The following is a 14,328-nucleotide window of genomic DNA, read 5'->3' as shown; positions in this document are numbered from 1 at the left end:
CACCTTGTACCAGGCATAGTGCTGTCTACATGCAAAGATATATGGTATTGAATCACTGGATATTGATATATAATAGCCATGCTAGTTATTAAACTACCACGGTTGGAAAATACATATGATCCTGAGTCTCTCATCTTTGTACAGGAACTGCCTGGCCCCTGGCCTGCTCTCCTCTTCTCCCACTGATTCAGCAACGAGGAATTGATATCTAGCTGTTTAGGGTGGGGGACACATCAGCAGGACCTGGCTGCAGACTTAGATCCACTCGGACTTCCTGATGCTTTGAGTATTGCTCATGCTGAAAGACCACTAGGTAGAGACTCTGGTTCTGAAGGTCTCTACATCTGATGGAAATGGAACCATGTCTTTAGTTAACAACACCAACTGCTAACCATACATAGGGGGCTCTGTGGGCCAAAAGAGGCAGACACTCAGTTCTGACTGGGGAGACTGAGAAAGTCCTCACTGGTACAAATGTCACATCTAGGTCATGGGTGGTGGGACTGAGGCTGGGGTAAGAGTACAGGGCTCCAGATGGGACAGAGCATCTACAAGTGTTGAAAGGTCACTGAAATATTTTAATTCATCCAGTAGTTGGTGAACACTAGATGTCCCCTGATACAGGTCCAGATGGTAAGCAAAGACTATGGGTTTCAGCAAACTTATGGGGACGAGAGCTGGGTAAGTGGACTGCAGCAGCATGGAGCCCGGACACAGGCACGGAGGGCCAGCTGCATCTGGTGAGAATGAGCAGCAGCAGATCCCTTTTGGTGGTGATAGAGGATTAAGGCCAATGAAAGTGAGCTTCAGAGTTCTCCTTCCTTATTAATTTTATTTATTTATTTACACTGCCCATTGCCTGTGAGTAGAAATCCAAACTTTAGATCCGGAATAAATTTTTTGGTTCAGGTGATGTGTGATTCTCTTCCCCCACCTCTGCGCTTGCCCAGTGAATCTCTGACTCAGCATTTCTGTTGACTTCAGAAAAACTTCTGAAAAATTGTAAAGGGGGTGATACATGTAAAATAGCACATGATAATTTATGATTTAGACAATTAATAATGACTGTGATTATAAGGCATAAAACATGGTGATAGCTTTCCAATCATTATTCTGAATCTTGTGATAATCTGCTTTAATAGTTTTAACACATGCACCCCTAAATAACGCACATTTGGCTTTGCCAGTTTTTAAACCTTTTGTAAGTGGAGCTGTAAGCTCTTTAGCAACGTTGTGATTGCTGGGGCACAAGTTCCGGAGTTTCTCCAGGGGATCCACTCATAACTAGGATTGCAGGTCACATAGTTTTAGTAACTTACATGTTGGTCATCCCGTGCTCTTCCATTCTCCTTTTCTATCCCAGTACTTCCTCTTCTCCACCCCAACCCTTCCTGCCTTCATCACCTCCTTCTCAGATCAGGTGGCCTCTACAAGGACCCCAAGAATCTAAAACCTGAATTCTTTCTTGTGACACCTACTTACTCTATGTATTGTGAGACAGACAAGCTGTTGCCTTGAAGTAGACAAGTATAGCACTTTTTATCAAAATCAAAGTGTGGGAAACAGTTAACTTTTTAGTTCATTAATTTTTCTTTTTCCTCTCCACAAATTACTTTTTGGGGGGTCAAAAGCTAGGCTTATGAGTGGAGAAAAATGGTTTATTGAACTGGTGAGAATAATACGCATTATAATGCAGATACAATCAGTCTTGGGTTCTAAAACAAAAATCTGCACACCTCAAAAGGACCCTTCCCTAAACTGTTTTGTACATAATATCCTTTATTTGTAACCAAATAATGGAATGGAAAATTTATCTAAGCAGTTCATATAACTGAGTTATTATTTGTAATGACATAACGTTTAGAAAACACTTCAAAAGGTAAGCAAACTACTTTTTTCCTCCAGATATTCTGGTGGCAGGCAGGCACTTCCCAAGACTTTATGCCCTTTACACATAATGGCTATTTAGCCAACTTTTAACTACTCCAACTTTTCAGTGCTACTTTTGATCTAAAACCTGTGGGCAAGGGCAGGAGTGAGGCCTTTCTAAAATGTTCCCTGTTAATTCTAGGCTACCTTTGAGGTGAAAGGTATCCTTTGAGTATGTTCTTTATTCAGTGCTCACTTCATTCATTTATTGAATGCCTGTAATGTGCTAGCACAATATTAGGTACTATCTTAGTTCAATTTCTTTTAATATGACAGAATACCTCAGAATGCTATAAAGAAGCTATAAGAAGAGAAGTTTATTGGCTCACAGTTTTAGAGGCTGAGAAATACAAGAGCATGATGCTGACATCTGCTCAGCTCCTGCTGAGTCTCATGGTCAATGGATAAGCACGTGCATCGGGAAGACAGAACATTAGAAGCCCCTCTGCTGTGCCAACCTGTTCTCACATAACCGGTCCACCCCTCAATTCTCCTAGTTGTAAGCAAACTCTGATTCATTTTCTGTCTCTATGGTTTGGCCCATTCCAGACATTTCATAAAAGTGAATTGATCTCTTCCAGTTAGCATCTTTTCAAGGGTCATCCAACTTGTGATTCACCTAGCTTGTGTCAGTATTTCATTTTCTTCTATTGCTGAATAAGATCTCATTTTATGGACATAGCAAATTTTATTTATACATACCTCAGTAGACAGATATTTGGAATCTTTTCACTTTGGGGCTATTATTATGAATACTACTATGAATATTATATATATGTATATATTTATATGGATGTATGCTTTTATTTCTCTTGGTTGTATGCCAAGAAATGGAATTGTTAGATTGTATGATAACTCTATATTTGATATCTGAAGTAATACCAAACTGTTTTCCAAAGTGGCTGTACCATTTATATTTCCACCAGCAATGTATGAATGTTTCAACTTTGTGTATTCTCTTAAATGTCTAAATAAAGCAATCATTTCCATGGTTAAAAGAAGAAACAGTATATATTTTGCAAAAATGTATACCTGATAGAAGAATACAAATTCAGCAAAAGGTGAATTCAGAAAGATATATTTTCACATTTATATGGATTCAATTTGGATGGAATTTGTGAAGGATTTGCTGTTATTTTATTTTATTATTTTATCTCATTCTTTGAGACAGAGTCTTACCCTGCTGCCTAGGCAGGTCTCACCTCAAGAAATCTTCCTGCATCAGCCCCCTAAATAGCTGGTACTACACAGATATATATCATCACATCCAGCAGAATTTGCATTTGTTACCACTAATTCTGCTTTTTTACTTTGGATTGCTTCTGCAGTCTAACAGTAGCCTCTGAAAGTACTAAATGGTGCCTAGGTCTATTTTCTACAAGGTAACCAACTGCACTTGTTTATATTCAGCTACATTTTCAGTTGCTGGGTCTGATGGTTGTTGTTATGGTTGTGTCTAGATGTCCCCACAAAGTCTCATGCAGTCATGTGGGGCAGGCTTTACAGAGGTGCCTGAATCTAGATTTTGTGGTTGATTCATGGTCCAATGTTGGGATTTAAGGGTTCAGTGCTAGTGTGGGTAGCCTGAATACAATATAAGGGACAGAGTCTTGTCTCCCTTGCTTATTTTTTTGCTGTCTCCCACCACCATGAACTGTTGCCTATCTGTCCTGTTCCACGCTGTCTTGCAGCCAGCAGTTATGGCTTGAATCCTCTACAAACTGTAAAAAGTAACTAAGACAGTTGTAAATTTTTTTGCTGAGATAAAATGCCTTGTGAACCCTTGCCAACTACCTATAAACAACTTTGGTAGCTTAAGGTCTGGTAAAATGTACTGTGACAGCCTCTGTAAATACCAAGGAGTTGCATTCCAATTTCATGTGGCATCTTTAGGCCAAACATCATGAGGTGCTGAGGACTAGGAACCCTCATTCCTTCTGTAGGTGGAAACTGGTTTATAATTGGATAAATCTAACCATCAAGGCCTTTAAATATGGTAACCACTCAGTATCCTAGAGTGTGTTGTAAATAAAATAAATCTTATCTTTCCTATATAAAAATAAATAAGAATATACTTATATTAGTTATGTAAATTATATACCATTCCATTTCTATCGCCCCCAGAAGATTTGATTATCTTGCTCTGTCATTTCTGCAACAGTGTGTTTCTGGTTCCAAATAACTAGTTGAAACCTGTGGCAAATCTAGTCAGTTGACCAGTTGTCAACTCAATAAATCTTCCTGGCACCAAGCTGACTCTGATGATCAGCTGCTTAGTGTTCTATGGATAAGTTCCCATGAAAGTCACCAGTGAAGGGATGGGAAATCTAGGAGGGTCCCTTCTGGATCTGGTCCCATGGGCAAGGTACCCTTGAGCTCTCACAGCAATTAGGTCACCTCATGCAGTCATAGAGTCAATTAATGACACTAACAGAGAAAACCCCTGGCTATGTATTCCAAAGTGAGGATATTTTGGTTTCTAGAGCTTGTAAGGTGTAAGTTTAGGAATTTACCAAAGATTTTTCCTGAGGTGTGAACCCCAGGACTGGTTTTAGAAAGTGTGAGAATAACCAAGGTCGCCTTGTAATGTCCTGTTATCGTGAAGTTCTCTCTTACCTCTGAATTTTTAAGGCCCCTCAGCCACTTGAAATGGTGCTTTTTTTTTAAACCCAAGGATCAAACTCACGACCTCATGCTTGCCAGACAGGCACTTATGCCACTGAGCTAAATCCTTGGCCCAGAAATTGTGCCTTGTTAAACTATGGCTGAGGGAAAAGTTGTATGGTGAGAGTCTGCCCCAGCACAGAAGGTGAGCACACTGATGTTACACTGCACCTAGAACCAGCTGAAGCTGTGTCAGAAAGAAGGCATCAGAAGACAAAACTGATCTGCATAAGGAGGTTTAGTGGGCCTCCCTGCTTGAACAGAAAAGCATTTATGTTTGATCAACTTGTCAAGGGAAACATGCTCCTTACTTATACAAGGGACTCTTTGTGCTTCCCAGGCTCAGGGATGATTGGAAGGAGCAGCAGCAGTGTGAAGGCATTCCAATAAGGTGAACTGAGCCTGTCAGCACGCTTCTGCTATACTTTAGCCCCTACGTGCGTTTCTGGACCAAGTATGAGCTTATCTGTCAAAATTAATATTCTGATAAAACAGCCTGAATTTTCACTATGTGAAAAAATTTTTTAAGCTTTGTAGTTAAAGTTCTTCAGTTAAATCTCCTTTTGCTGATTGTTAGTCTGATTATTTGTCTTCTTTTTTTTTTAGACAAGGTCTTGCTATGTAGTTCAGGCTGGCCTTGAACTCCCTATGTAGCCCAAGCTGGCCTAAACTCATCACAGTCCTCCTACCTCAGCCTCTCACATGCTGGGATTACAGGCATGCTCCACCATACCTGGCTGATTATTTATCTTGACCAGGTCTTCATTTATGAATTTTAGCAGGAAAAGGGAAGCATCCAACTTTTAACCTATGGGGAGTCTATATTAATAATAATGAAAGGAAACAAATGCTTCCCCTTTTAATTTAGCAAAAGTGGATGCCAACTTGAGATCATCAACATAGGGTATTTTCAATGGAAGGCCTGATTTAGTAGCCTTTCTCATAGAATTCTAGGCTTTTGACTCCTGAAGATAGCAATAGAAACTCTGAAAATCTAAATCAAGAAAAACCATTATCAACTTTAAGAAAGCTGAGTTTGGAAACTGTTACTACTCTGCTTTTCTCCTTTTGGCTTTGTACACATTGTTCATTTGGCTTGCATGGGGTCCGACTCAGGCAGAGTAACAAGTTTATGGAGCACGTGAATATATATATTAAGGCAAGTGTTAAAGGTGGGACCAAGCAAAGTCTCATGAATGTATATAGGTTAAAGGTGGATTTCTGCATGAGGGTTTTCTAGTATTTATACAAATTCTTGAGATAATTCATTATATTCTGACTCCACCTGGCTTAGCGTGTGTAGCTGTCACAGTCCATATTCAACCACTGCTGCTGCAGCCCCATAAGCTTGTAGGCCCACACCTGTGTACACATGCATACAAGCACCCAGAAATGTACATGCACACATATGTGCACTCACAATTAATGTGTTTTCTCAATGCAGTTACTTATGCTGGTCAAAATATTCAAAATGGAGTAACTAGCAACCAGCCAATGGAATTGGCTCTGCTGTAGTTGATAAATTATGTCATTTTGAGCAGTTTAGACTGTTAACTGAGAGATTCAGCAGGGAGGTAGGGTTCTGACTTCGTAAATATCCTTATCCCTAGCAAAGAAGGGTAAGGAGATTTTGTGAGAACTACACCTACAACGGAAGAGGAGGAGGGGTGGCCTGTGTACAATATAAGCCAAAAGAAGAGGTTTGTTTTCTCCTTCTCCTGCCTCTGGCTGCTGCCTTGAATTGATGCCCCAGTGCCTTGCCTCCCTGCCTTGGATTATGGACTGAAACCTCCAAACACTGTAAGCTAAATAAACCTTTCTTTCCTTCATTTTGGGTGTCAGGTGTTTTGTTCCAGCAACAAAAGAAAAGTAACCGAGACAAAAGAAAAGTAACCAAGAAAAGTAACTGGTACTGGGAGTAGGGCCATTGCTGTGCCTATACCTAAACATGTGGTTCAAGAGCCTTTGGGAATGGCTTGTGAGAAGATTCTGGAAAGGTTCAGAGATGTCACCTGAAAGAGTAGCCTAGGAACAGTTCAGGCTGTTCTTTATGGGAGATTCTGGTCAAAGCTCAGGAAACCAAAAGACTGTTAGAAATCCTGCTGGTAAAGCCCAGAATTGGGAAATTTCTGCTGGGAAGAAGGACTGCATTGGTTGTTGGACTCCAGTTGATGTATGTTATGGCTTGGCAGAAGGTTTGTCTGCATTTTGCTCATGTTCAGAGACTTTGTCTGAGACTAAGATTAAGGACAGTGGACTGATTAATCTGGCAGAAGAAATTTCAAGGCAGCTGAATGTTAAGGCAGTGTCATGGCTAGCATTGTGGGCTTTTAGCTGGATTTATATTGCACATCAAGAGCAAAGAGCCCAGCAGAGTGATTTAAAAGGTTGTGAGTTTGATCAGAAAGCTATGGATTGTAAAGATAGAGCTAAGACCTCAATTGCTCAGAAGGAATGGAAAAATAAAAAAGATAGCCGGTGGGCGTCAAAGAAGAGGCAGCAAGTCTCCATGTTTTGAAGCCTCAAAATTGCAAAAGTGAGACTTTGTTTGGAGAAAATTACAGAGCACAATATTCCAGAATGGTGGCAGTGGCCATACCAGGTTCCAGAATGGCAGCAACATAGAAAATTTATCCCTCACAATCAGGTTCAGAGTGCTCAGCAATCCAGGCACTCCACCCTTAAGGCCAAGACAGAGAAAAGCATGCTCCTGCTCCAGCTAGCAGCAAGCCTCAGCATGATCCACATGGTGCTGGCTTTAGGTGCATGCAGAGTGCACAAGTTATGAGGTTGAAAAGGATTCTGCTCTGATTTCTGAGGGCCTGGGAGGCCAGGCATTGTGCCCCTGGGAAGGCAGTGTGTGAAGCTGTGAGTGTGAAGCCAAAGGTGCAGTGGAAAAGAAGTTTGGAAAAGCCAGGAACATGCTTTCCATTCCAAGAAAAGCTGCAATGAGAGAGCAAAGCCAGCCCAAGAGAGAAGCTGTGGGATTGGTAACCACCATAAATACTATAGGGGTTGAGTCACATAAGCCCTTTGGAGCTCACAGTTTGCCATATGTTGTCTCAAATGGTGCACATGAAACTATAGGACTTAATGTCTGCCCTGCTGGATTTTGGACTTGCTTTTGTCCTAATCCTTTGTACCCTTCTGTTTGTAACTTTTGGAATTGGAATGTTTATCTTGTGCCTTTGCATATTGGAAGTATTTAACTTTGTTTTCATTTGTGCAGGGGAATGCACCTAACAGTTTGCCTTCCATCTTGAGGAAGACTTGGTACTTGAACTTTTCAGCAATGCTGAAACTGTTAGCACTTTGGCAACTCTTTCAGATGGACTAAATGCCTTTTGCATAAAGGGATGTGCATGAGTCTTTGGGGGTCCAAGGACAAAATGTTATGTTTCTAATGTAACATAAGGTTGATAGACTTTATGCTAGTTCTTAAGGATTGTTAAGGTGTAAAATGTTAAGAATAAGCATGCCTTTGTATCCGGAGCCTGATTTAAAGCAGTATGTCTGGTTGCCAAGTTGACAAGGGATGAATTGTTAGGGTTGATACACTGTGTCAACTTGAGCAGTTTGGAAATTTAACTGAAGACTCAGCAAGGAGCCAGGGTTCTTACTTTGTAAATATCCTCATCCCTAGCAAAGGAGGGGGAGGAGACTTTGTGAGGGTTACACCTGCACTGGAAGGGGTCCAGTGGCCTGTGTCCAGTACAAGCCAGGAGAAGAAGTTTGTCCCCCCCCCCCCCCGCTCTGGCTCCTGCCTTGAAGTGTTGCCCCAGTGCCATGCCACCCTGTCTTGGAGCCAGCTGATTGTGGACTGAGACCTGCACAAACAGTAAGCTAAATAAACTTTTCTTTCCTTAATTTTGGGTGTCAGATGTTTTGTCCCAGCAATGAGAGAAAAGTAACCAAGACAGTCTCTCATGGTTGAAATAGCTGTTTTCTGTTAAATCTGCCTCCATTTCTCATCCCAAATTTTTATACTGTAATTTCAAAGCCAGTAATATTTGAACTTACATTACTTTGCTGTGAAAAAGTTCATTTCTTATACCAATGATGAGTGAGCTTTCTGTTTGCTTTGCTGGTGGGAAGGCCACGAGGACTGGCAGGGTTGCAGTAGGGCATCCAGGGCTGCCACAGGCCAAACATTATTATAGAGTCATTTAGCTGGGAGGAAGTGTTTTGAATACAGCCTGTGGTTTCTTCTACTCCCTGTTGTAAAAGAAGAAATGATTGTCAGCAACTGTCAGTGTGTTCTCTTATCTTCCTCAATAAATGCTATGTTCTTCTCCATAAAAAGGCAGTCAGACTACAGAAGGCTTTTCATTTTCCTTCACTCCAGTGTAGCTGCTTCCTTTCCACCCATTTCTGCTGCCAATGTATCCTGTTCTCCAGACTTAAGTCAAAAGCCCTACTTGTCCTCCCACCCCCACAACTGCCTCTGAATCTACTTTGCTTACCTGCTTGCTTTCTCCCTTTCTTTTCTTTTTCTTTCTTTCTTTCTTTCTTTCTTTCTTTCTTTCTTTCGTTCGTGTGCGTTCTGAGACAGGGTCTTGCTATGTAGTCCAGGCCTTGAACTCATGGCTATCCTCCTGCCTCAGCCTCCTGAATGCTGGGATCACAGGCATGTACCACCAAACCCAGATCAAATTTCACTCTTTACTCACCATCATCCCACATTATCTGTCACCCTGGGGAATTGTACAGGGCTATTTCTGATCTTATTTTTAATACTTTCATATTAAGTAAAGTTAATATTTAATTTCAAAGGTATTTTATACTGTGTCATTCTAGTCACCTGGAGTATCTAGAGTCATCAAATACATAGAGGCAAGAAGTAGACAGTGGCTTCCAGGGAGTGGGATGGGGAGGAGGGCTGGGAATTAGTGGTAAATGGGGATAGGGCTTCAGTTTTGCATGAAAAGAGCTCTATAGATGTATAGTGGCAATGATTTCACAACAATGTGAAAGTGTTTAATGCCATTAAGCAAGATGCTTAAAGGATTTAAATGGTAGTTTTAGGGGTTTGTTTTTTATTATTTTTATTTTGCTTTTTGATTTTGGTTTGGTTTGGTTCGATATAGCTTTTTGAGACAGGTTTTCACTATGCAGTTCAGGCTGACCTTGAACTCACTATGTAGCCCAGACTGACCTCAAACTCACAATGATCCTCCCGCCTCAGTCTCCTGAGTGCTGGGATCACAGGCATGCACCACCACGCCAACTTCTTAAGGGGTATTTTTGTTTTGTTTTCAGTGTATGGGATCAAACCCAGGTCCTCACACACATGCTAAGTGCCATAGTCTACGCTGAACTATACCCTGGTCCTAAAAAGGTGCTCTGAAATATTAACAGGCTGCACGTAACTCTAGAGATGACAAATGTCATGTTATCTGATACCTCCAGCTTCTTCTGAATTCTGTTCCTTCCAACCCATAGAGAAATGCCTTAACTTCTACCAGGTATGGAGAGTTGACTCACTGAATTCAGGCTGTTATACAGCCTCATTGTAGATCAGTTTTGGGTTTTTCGTTTGTTTTTCTGGCACTGGGCATCCAATCACTGAGCTACACCCCCAGCCCTTTCTTTGTTGTTGTTGTGTGTCTTGCTTTTGAGACAGGGTCTTGGTTAGATGCTCAGGGTGGCCTTCAATTGCAAGCCTTTTGCCTCAGCCTCCCAAGTGGCTGGGATCAGTCATGCACCACCATTCCTGGCCTATAGATCAGTTTTAATGATTTTAGCAATGGAAATGCAGTTCCGACCTTCTAATTCCACTCAGACCCTGACGAGGTTCCGTTTCATTAAATATGAGAAGCTTCTAAATAAACTACACTTTACATTACTTAAACTTACTTCTGACTCAGGTTCATCTAGACTGCCTTTGATCCATGGCTTTAGTGCCATGCACTTTGATCTGATGTCTGTGATAGGAACCGCTGCAGTGGGGACAGAGTGCGAGAATTCTACTAAAGTCCAGACTACTTTCACTGCTGCCTCTCCTGCTGCATGCTAGCACATGGAATTTTGTGTCCTAGGAAGCTATTTATTTTTCCAAACTGATTAATGAATCACGAACAAATCTTCATTAACCAAATACTTGTTAGTTTTTCTATGAGAATTATCAAAACTGTCAAGTTAAGTGAAAATTGACTATTTATGATCAATAGGAAAAGCCCAAGAGGATTTTGGGGATTAATTCAGTTCAGGAAAGTGCCACCATGAAGCTTGTAATAGAAGAGCCCAGAATATCAGTCTGTGCATTGCTGGGAGAGCCCCGAGCAGACACCTGAGGTGTGTACCAAAAGCAACACCGCCCATGAGCCCCTGTGTACCTTCAGCCTGGTCTTCACAGGCTGTATTAGGATGGTTGAATGCATGGCCTGGCTTTACCTAAGGCTTGCTTACATCTCATTTACTTGGGTAACCATGTGCCTGAGTGGAGTTGCTGATGTTCATTGTGGCCGAGCGTCTGTTGGGTTGAATTGCTTATAAAATGTAATGATCTTTGTATACTCTGTTTTTCAAAATTAGAAACCATCTCAGAAAGCTCAAATTGATGGGATAGCTTTAGCAGAGCCTGATGCAGGGCAGGATTCATGAGTTAATTAGAAACATCTATGAGTTTTCATCTCATGTTGGCTGAAGATAATACCCTATATGTGACCTTCATGCAGAATTTGTGTCAGAAACACAAGGCCCGTGGATATAACCGTAGAAAGTCTGGGGCAGACCCGCCCCCTACCAGGGCTCTGATGCATGTACAGGACAACTACCTCATCTCACAGCTGAGAAACATCTTCAATATGTAAACCAGTAAAAGTTGATTAGAAACAGGATGTGACCTGGCTGTCATTGGCACCATCTGCATTCAGAGTGCAAGTCTCTCAAAAGTACATTTAGAAACCTCTGGTCAAAATGGAGGGATGAGTTTGTACTACGCAGCATCCTTTCTCCAGCTATCAATTAGTGACAAATGCAATATGACAAGAGACTTCTAAAGAAACAGGCCAGGCTCAGACATGAGGCAGATAACTGTGCCGCAGAAGCAGAATAGAAATACCAGGTGGGAGGCAGCTTACAGGCTGTAGGTCCCAAAGCTGGCAGTGGGGTCATAGAGTTCATTCCCGTGGGGTCAGGGAGGCCACATGTCCCACTGATTCAGGGGTCAGCACCTGGTCTGCTGCTTGAAATGGGGGAGGAAAGGAGTGCTCCTCCTTTGCAGTCTTCATCCATCAAAAAAAGCTGAAATGCCTCTGCTGACCTGCCTTAGCCTGGGCTTCATGACCAGGTGTGGACAGAGAGAAGCACAGGGACAACAAGCTTGTGATGTGGGAGTGCACCCCACTGACTGGTGGCCCAGGAACTGCATGCACCCTCAAATAGCTGCCTGATAGGACCCAGCAGGCAGCTATGAAACTTAATATGGATTGAGTCTTTTCACTCTCAATGAGCCTGAAAATTCAGATTTCAAACACATGAATAAATCTCATGCTAAAAAACAACCAAAACTCAACTACTATAATTGGATTATCTATCTATCTATCTATCTATCTATCTATCTATCTATCTATCTATATAAATCTATATATGTAGATATAGATATCCAGGATATCCATGTTCATGAAATGTAAACAAGCCTAGGGTAAAGTCAGTGAAATGAATTTTTTAAACATTTGATAAAGACTTTGAGATATGTATATTTAGGGCCTACAAGAACATAAATGTAGCAAATTTTTATTTAAAAAAAATCAAGAAACTATGAAGCAAAAATAGGTAGAAAGAGCATGGTGCATATCTGTAATTTTACCTATTAGTAGGGAAGCTGAGGCAGGAGGACCTGAAGCTCCAAGTCAGTTTGGGCAACTTATATCTTGTCTCAAAAAAAAAAAAAGCAGAAATATAAGTGATCAAGTAGCTAAGAAGAAGCAATTAGAAATTTTAAAAATTCAACATATAGACATTGACATTTAAAATTCCAATAGTTTATATAAACTCTATACTTGACATAGGTAATGAAAAGATTAATAAACTAAAAGTAATACTTAGGATTCTACCGAGAGTATAGCATAAAGAGATGAGAAACTTTGCAGAAGCATCATCCTTAGAGTTAAAACATTAGAGTATTTCCAATAAAGTAAAAATTTGATTCCCTCTTCTACCTCTTCCAGTTGGTATGATACTGTAAGTTATTATCAATGCAATGATCAGAAAAAGAAATGAGTTTTGTGAATTGGAAAAGTAAATAGGAAAGAGTCTTATGGTTTTTCCATATCATGTGATACTCTACATGAAAAAATCCACGAAAATCTGTGAAGATGAATTCCCACAACCCATCGGAGACTTCAGCATGGTTTTAGATCAACACCCAGATATAGGCACCATTGCAATACACTGGTAATGAATTATAAAAGGGGAAAAATCCCACTTCCAATAGCAATAGAAGTTAAAAGATACTTTTGCTGTGGTATAAATGTTTGCATCCTCAAAGGTTCAGATGTTGTAATCTAATCCCCAAGGTGAGGTATTAGGAAGTGTGCCTTTGGGATGTAATTAGGCCATGACAGCTGACCAGGGGAGCATGAATGAGATGGATGTTACAAAACAGGCCTGGGAGCGCTTCCTGGTTGCTGTCCCCACATGAGAACATTTAGAAGATGGCCATCTAGGATGCAGGAAACAGACCCTCACCAGGCACTGTGACCCTGCTAACATCGCCATCTTGGACATATCCCAGCCTCTGGAATTAAAAGAAGTGAATTTCTCTTATTCATAAAACACCTGGCTTATGGGTTTCTGTTACTGCAGCCCAACGAACTAAGACACCCATGGGGTAAAATCTAATCAAAATGTGCAAGTTCAATGTGAAGAAACTTTAAAATTTTGGTCAAAACATATAACATTAAATCTGACTAAATCAGAGACAAGCTGTGTTCATAAGTTTGGAACAGATTTAGTTCTTTTCAAAATAGAGATTGATAGCCCTGACTCCTTTAAAATTAAACATTTCAGCCAGACATCATAAATAAGTCAAAAGGTGAATTGGATTGGAAGAGACATTTTCAAGGCAATATAATACATAAAAACTAATATGAGAATTTACAAATGAGTAATTGACCCAGCCAGCCCAATAGAAAAATGAACACAGGATATGCACTGGCAGTTCTTAGAGGAGATAATTTAAATGGGTACACAATAATAGAAGCTCAACTGCAAAGAATAAAAGATTATAATAGCATGAGATACTATGTCACTTCCATCAGGTTGAGAGCAATGAAAATGTCTGAAAACCCTAAATGTTCTAAAGCAGAGGAAACTCTCCTGTGCTGCTAGCAGAAGCAAAAGCTTGTAAAGACCAGCCAGGTGGCAGAAAGGTCATGGTGGGATGGGGTGGGCCATGAGAATTCAGGAGTTGTGAGTAGAGAGGCCTGGAGTTGAAGATGAAGCTGACTGGTGGCCAGCAGAAATGAGCCAAGGTGCAGAGAAAGACAAAGATGCAGGGCATGGCTTGTGAATGCTCCTGAAAGGGAACCAGATAACCTGCACCAGTGGCAATGTAGGAGCCAAGCAACCACCGCAGAGCTCTGCTGCCTCCAGGCCTGGCTCTTCCCACAATCTCCAGCTTACCTGGGGCTTGACCTGGTGGAAGGAGGCATATTATGGGGAACATGGGGTGCTTGAGAAATGCACCTCTGCCCCAGTTCCTCTGCTGCTTTACATGATAGCTGCAAACTT

At 41.1% G+C, this 14,328-nt stretch overlaps 1 protein-coding gene across 3 annotated transcripts in view; it reads left to right on the top strand.

Annotated features, from left to right (window-relative positions):
- Positions 1 to 14,328, top strand: part of Cfap221 (cilia and flagella associated protein 221) — a 122,873-nt gene that overhangs the window by 15,587 nt on the left and 92,958 nt on the right. The gene's annotated exons all lie outside the window — the stretch shown is intronic.

Source organism: Cavia porcellus, unplaced genomic scaffold (genome assembly GCF_034190915.1).
Source record: "Cavia porcellus strain 051 isolate PalLab524CR breed Dunkin Hartley unplaced genomic scaffold, mCavPor4.1 scaffold_12, whole genome shotgun sequence".
Lineage (NCBI taxonomy): Eukaryota > Metazoa > Chordata > Mammalia > Rodentia > Caviidae > Cavia > Cavia porcellus.
Note: the sequence above shows the minus strand (reverse complement) of the source record. Positions and strands in the feature narration are given on the sequence as shown.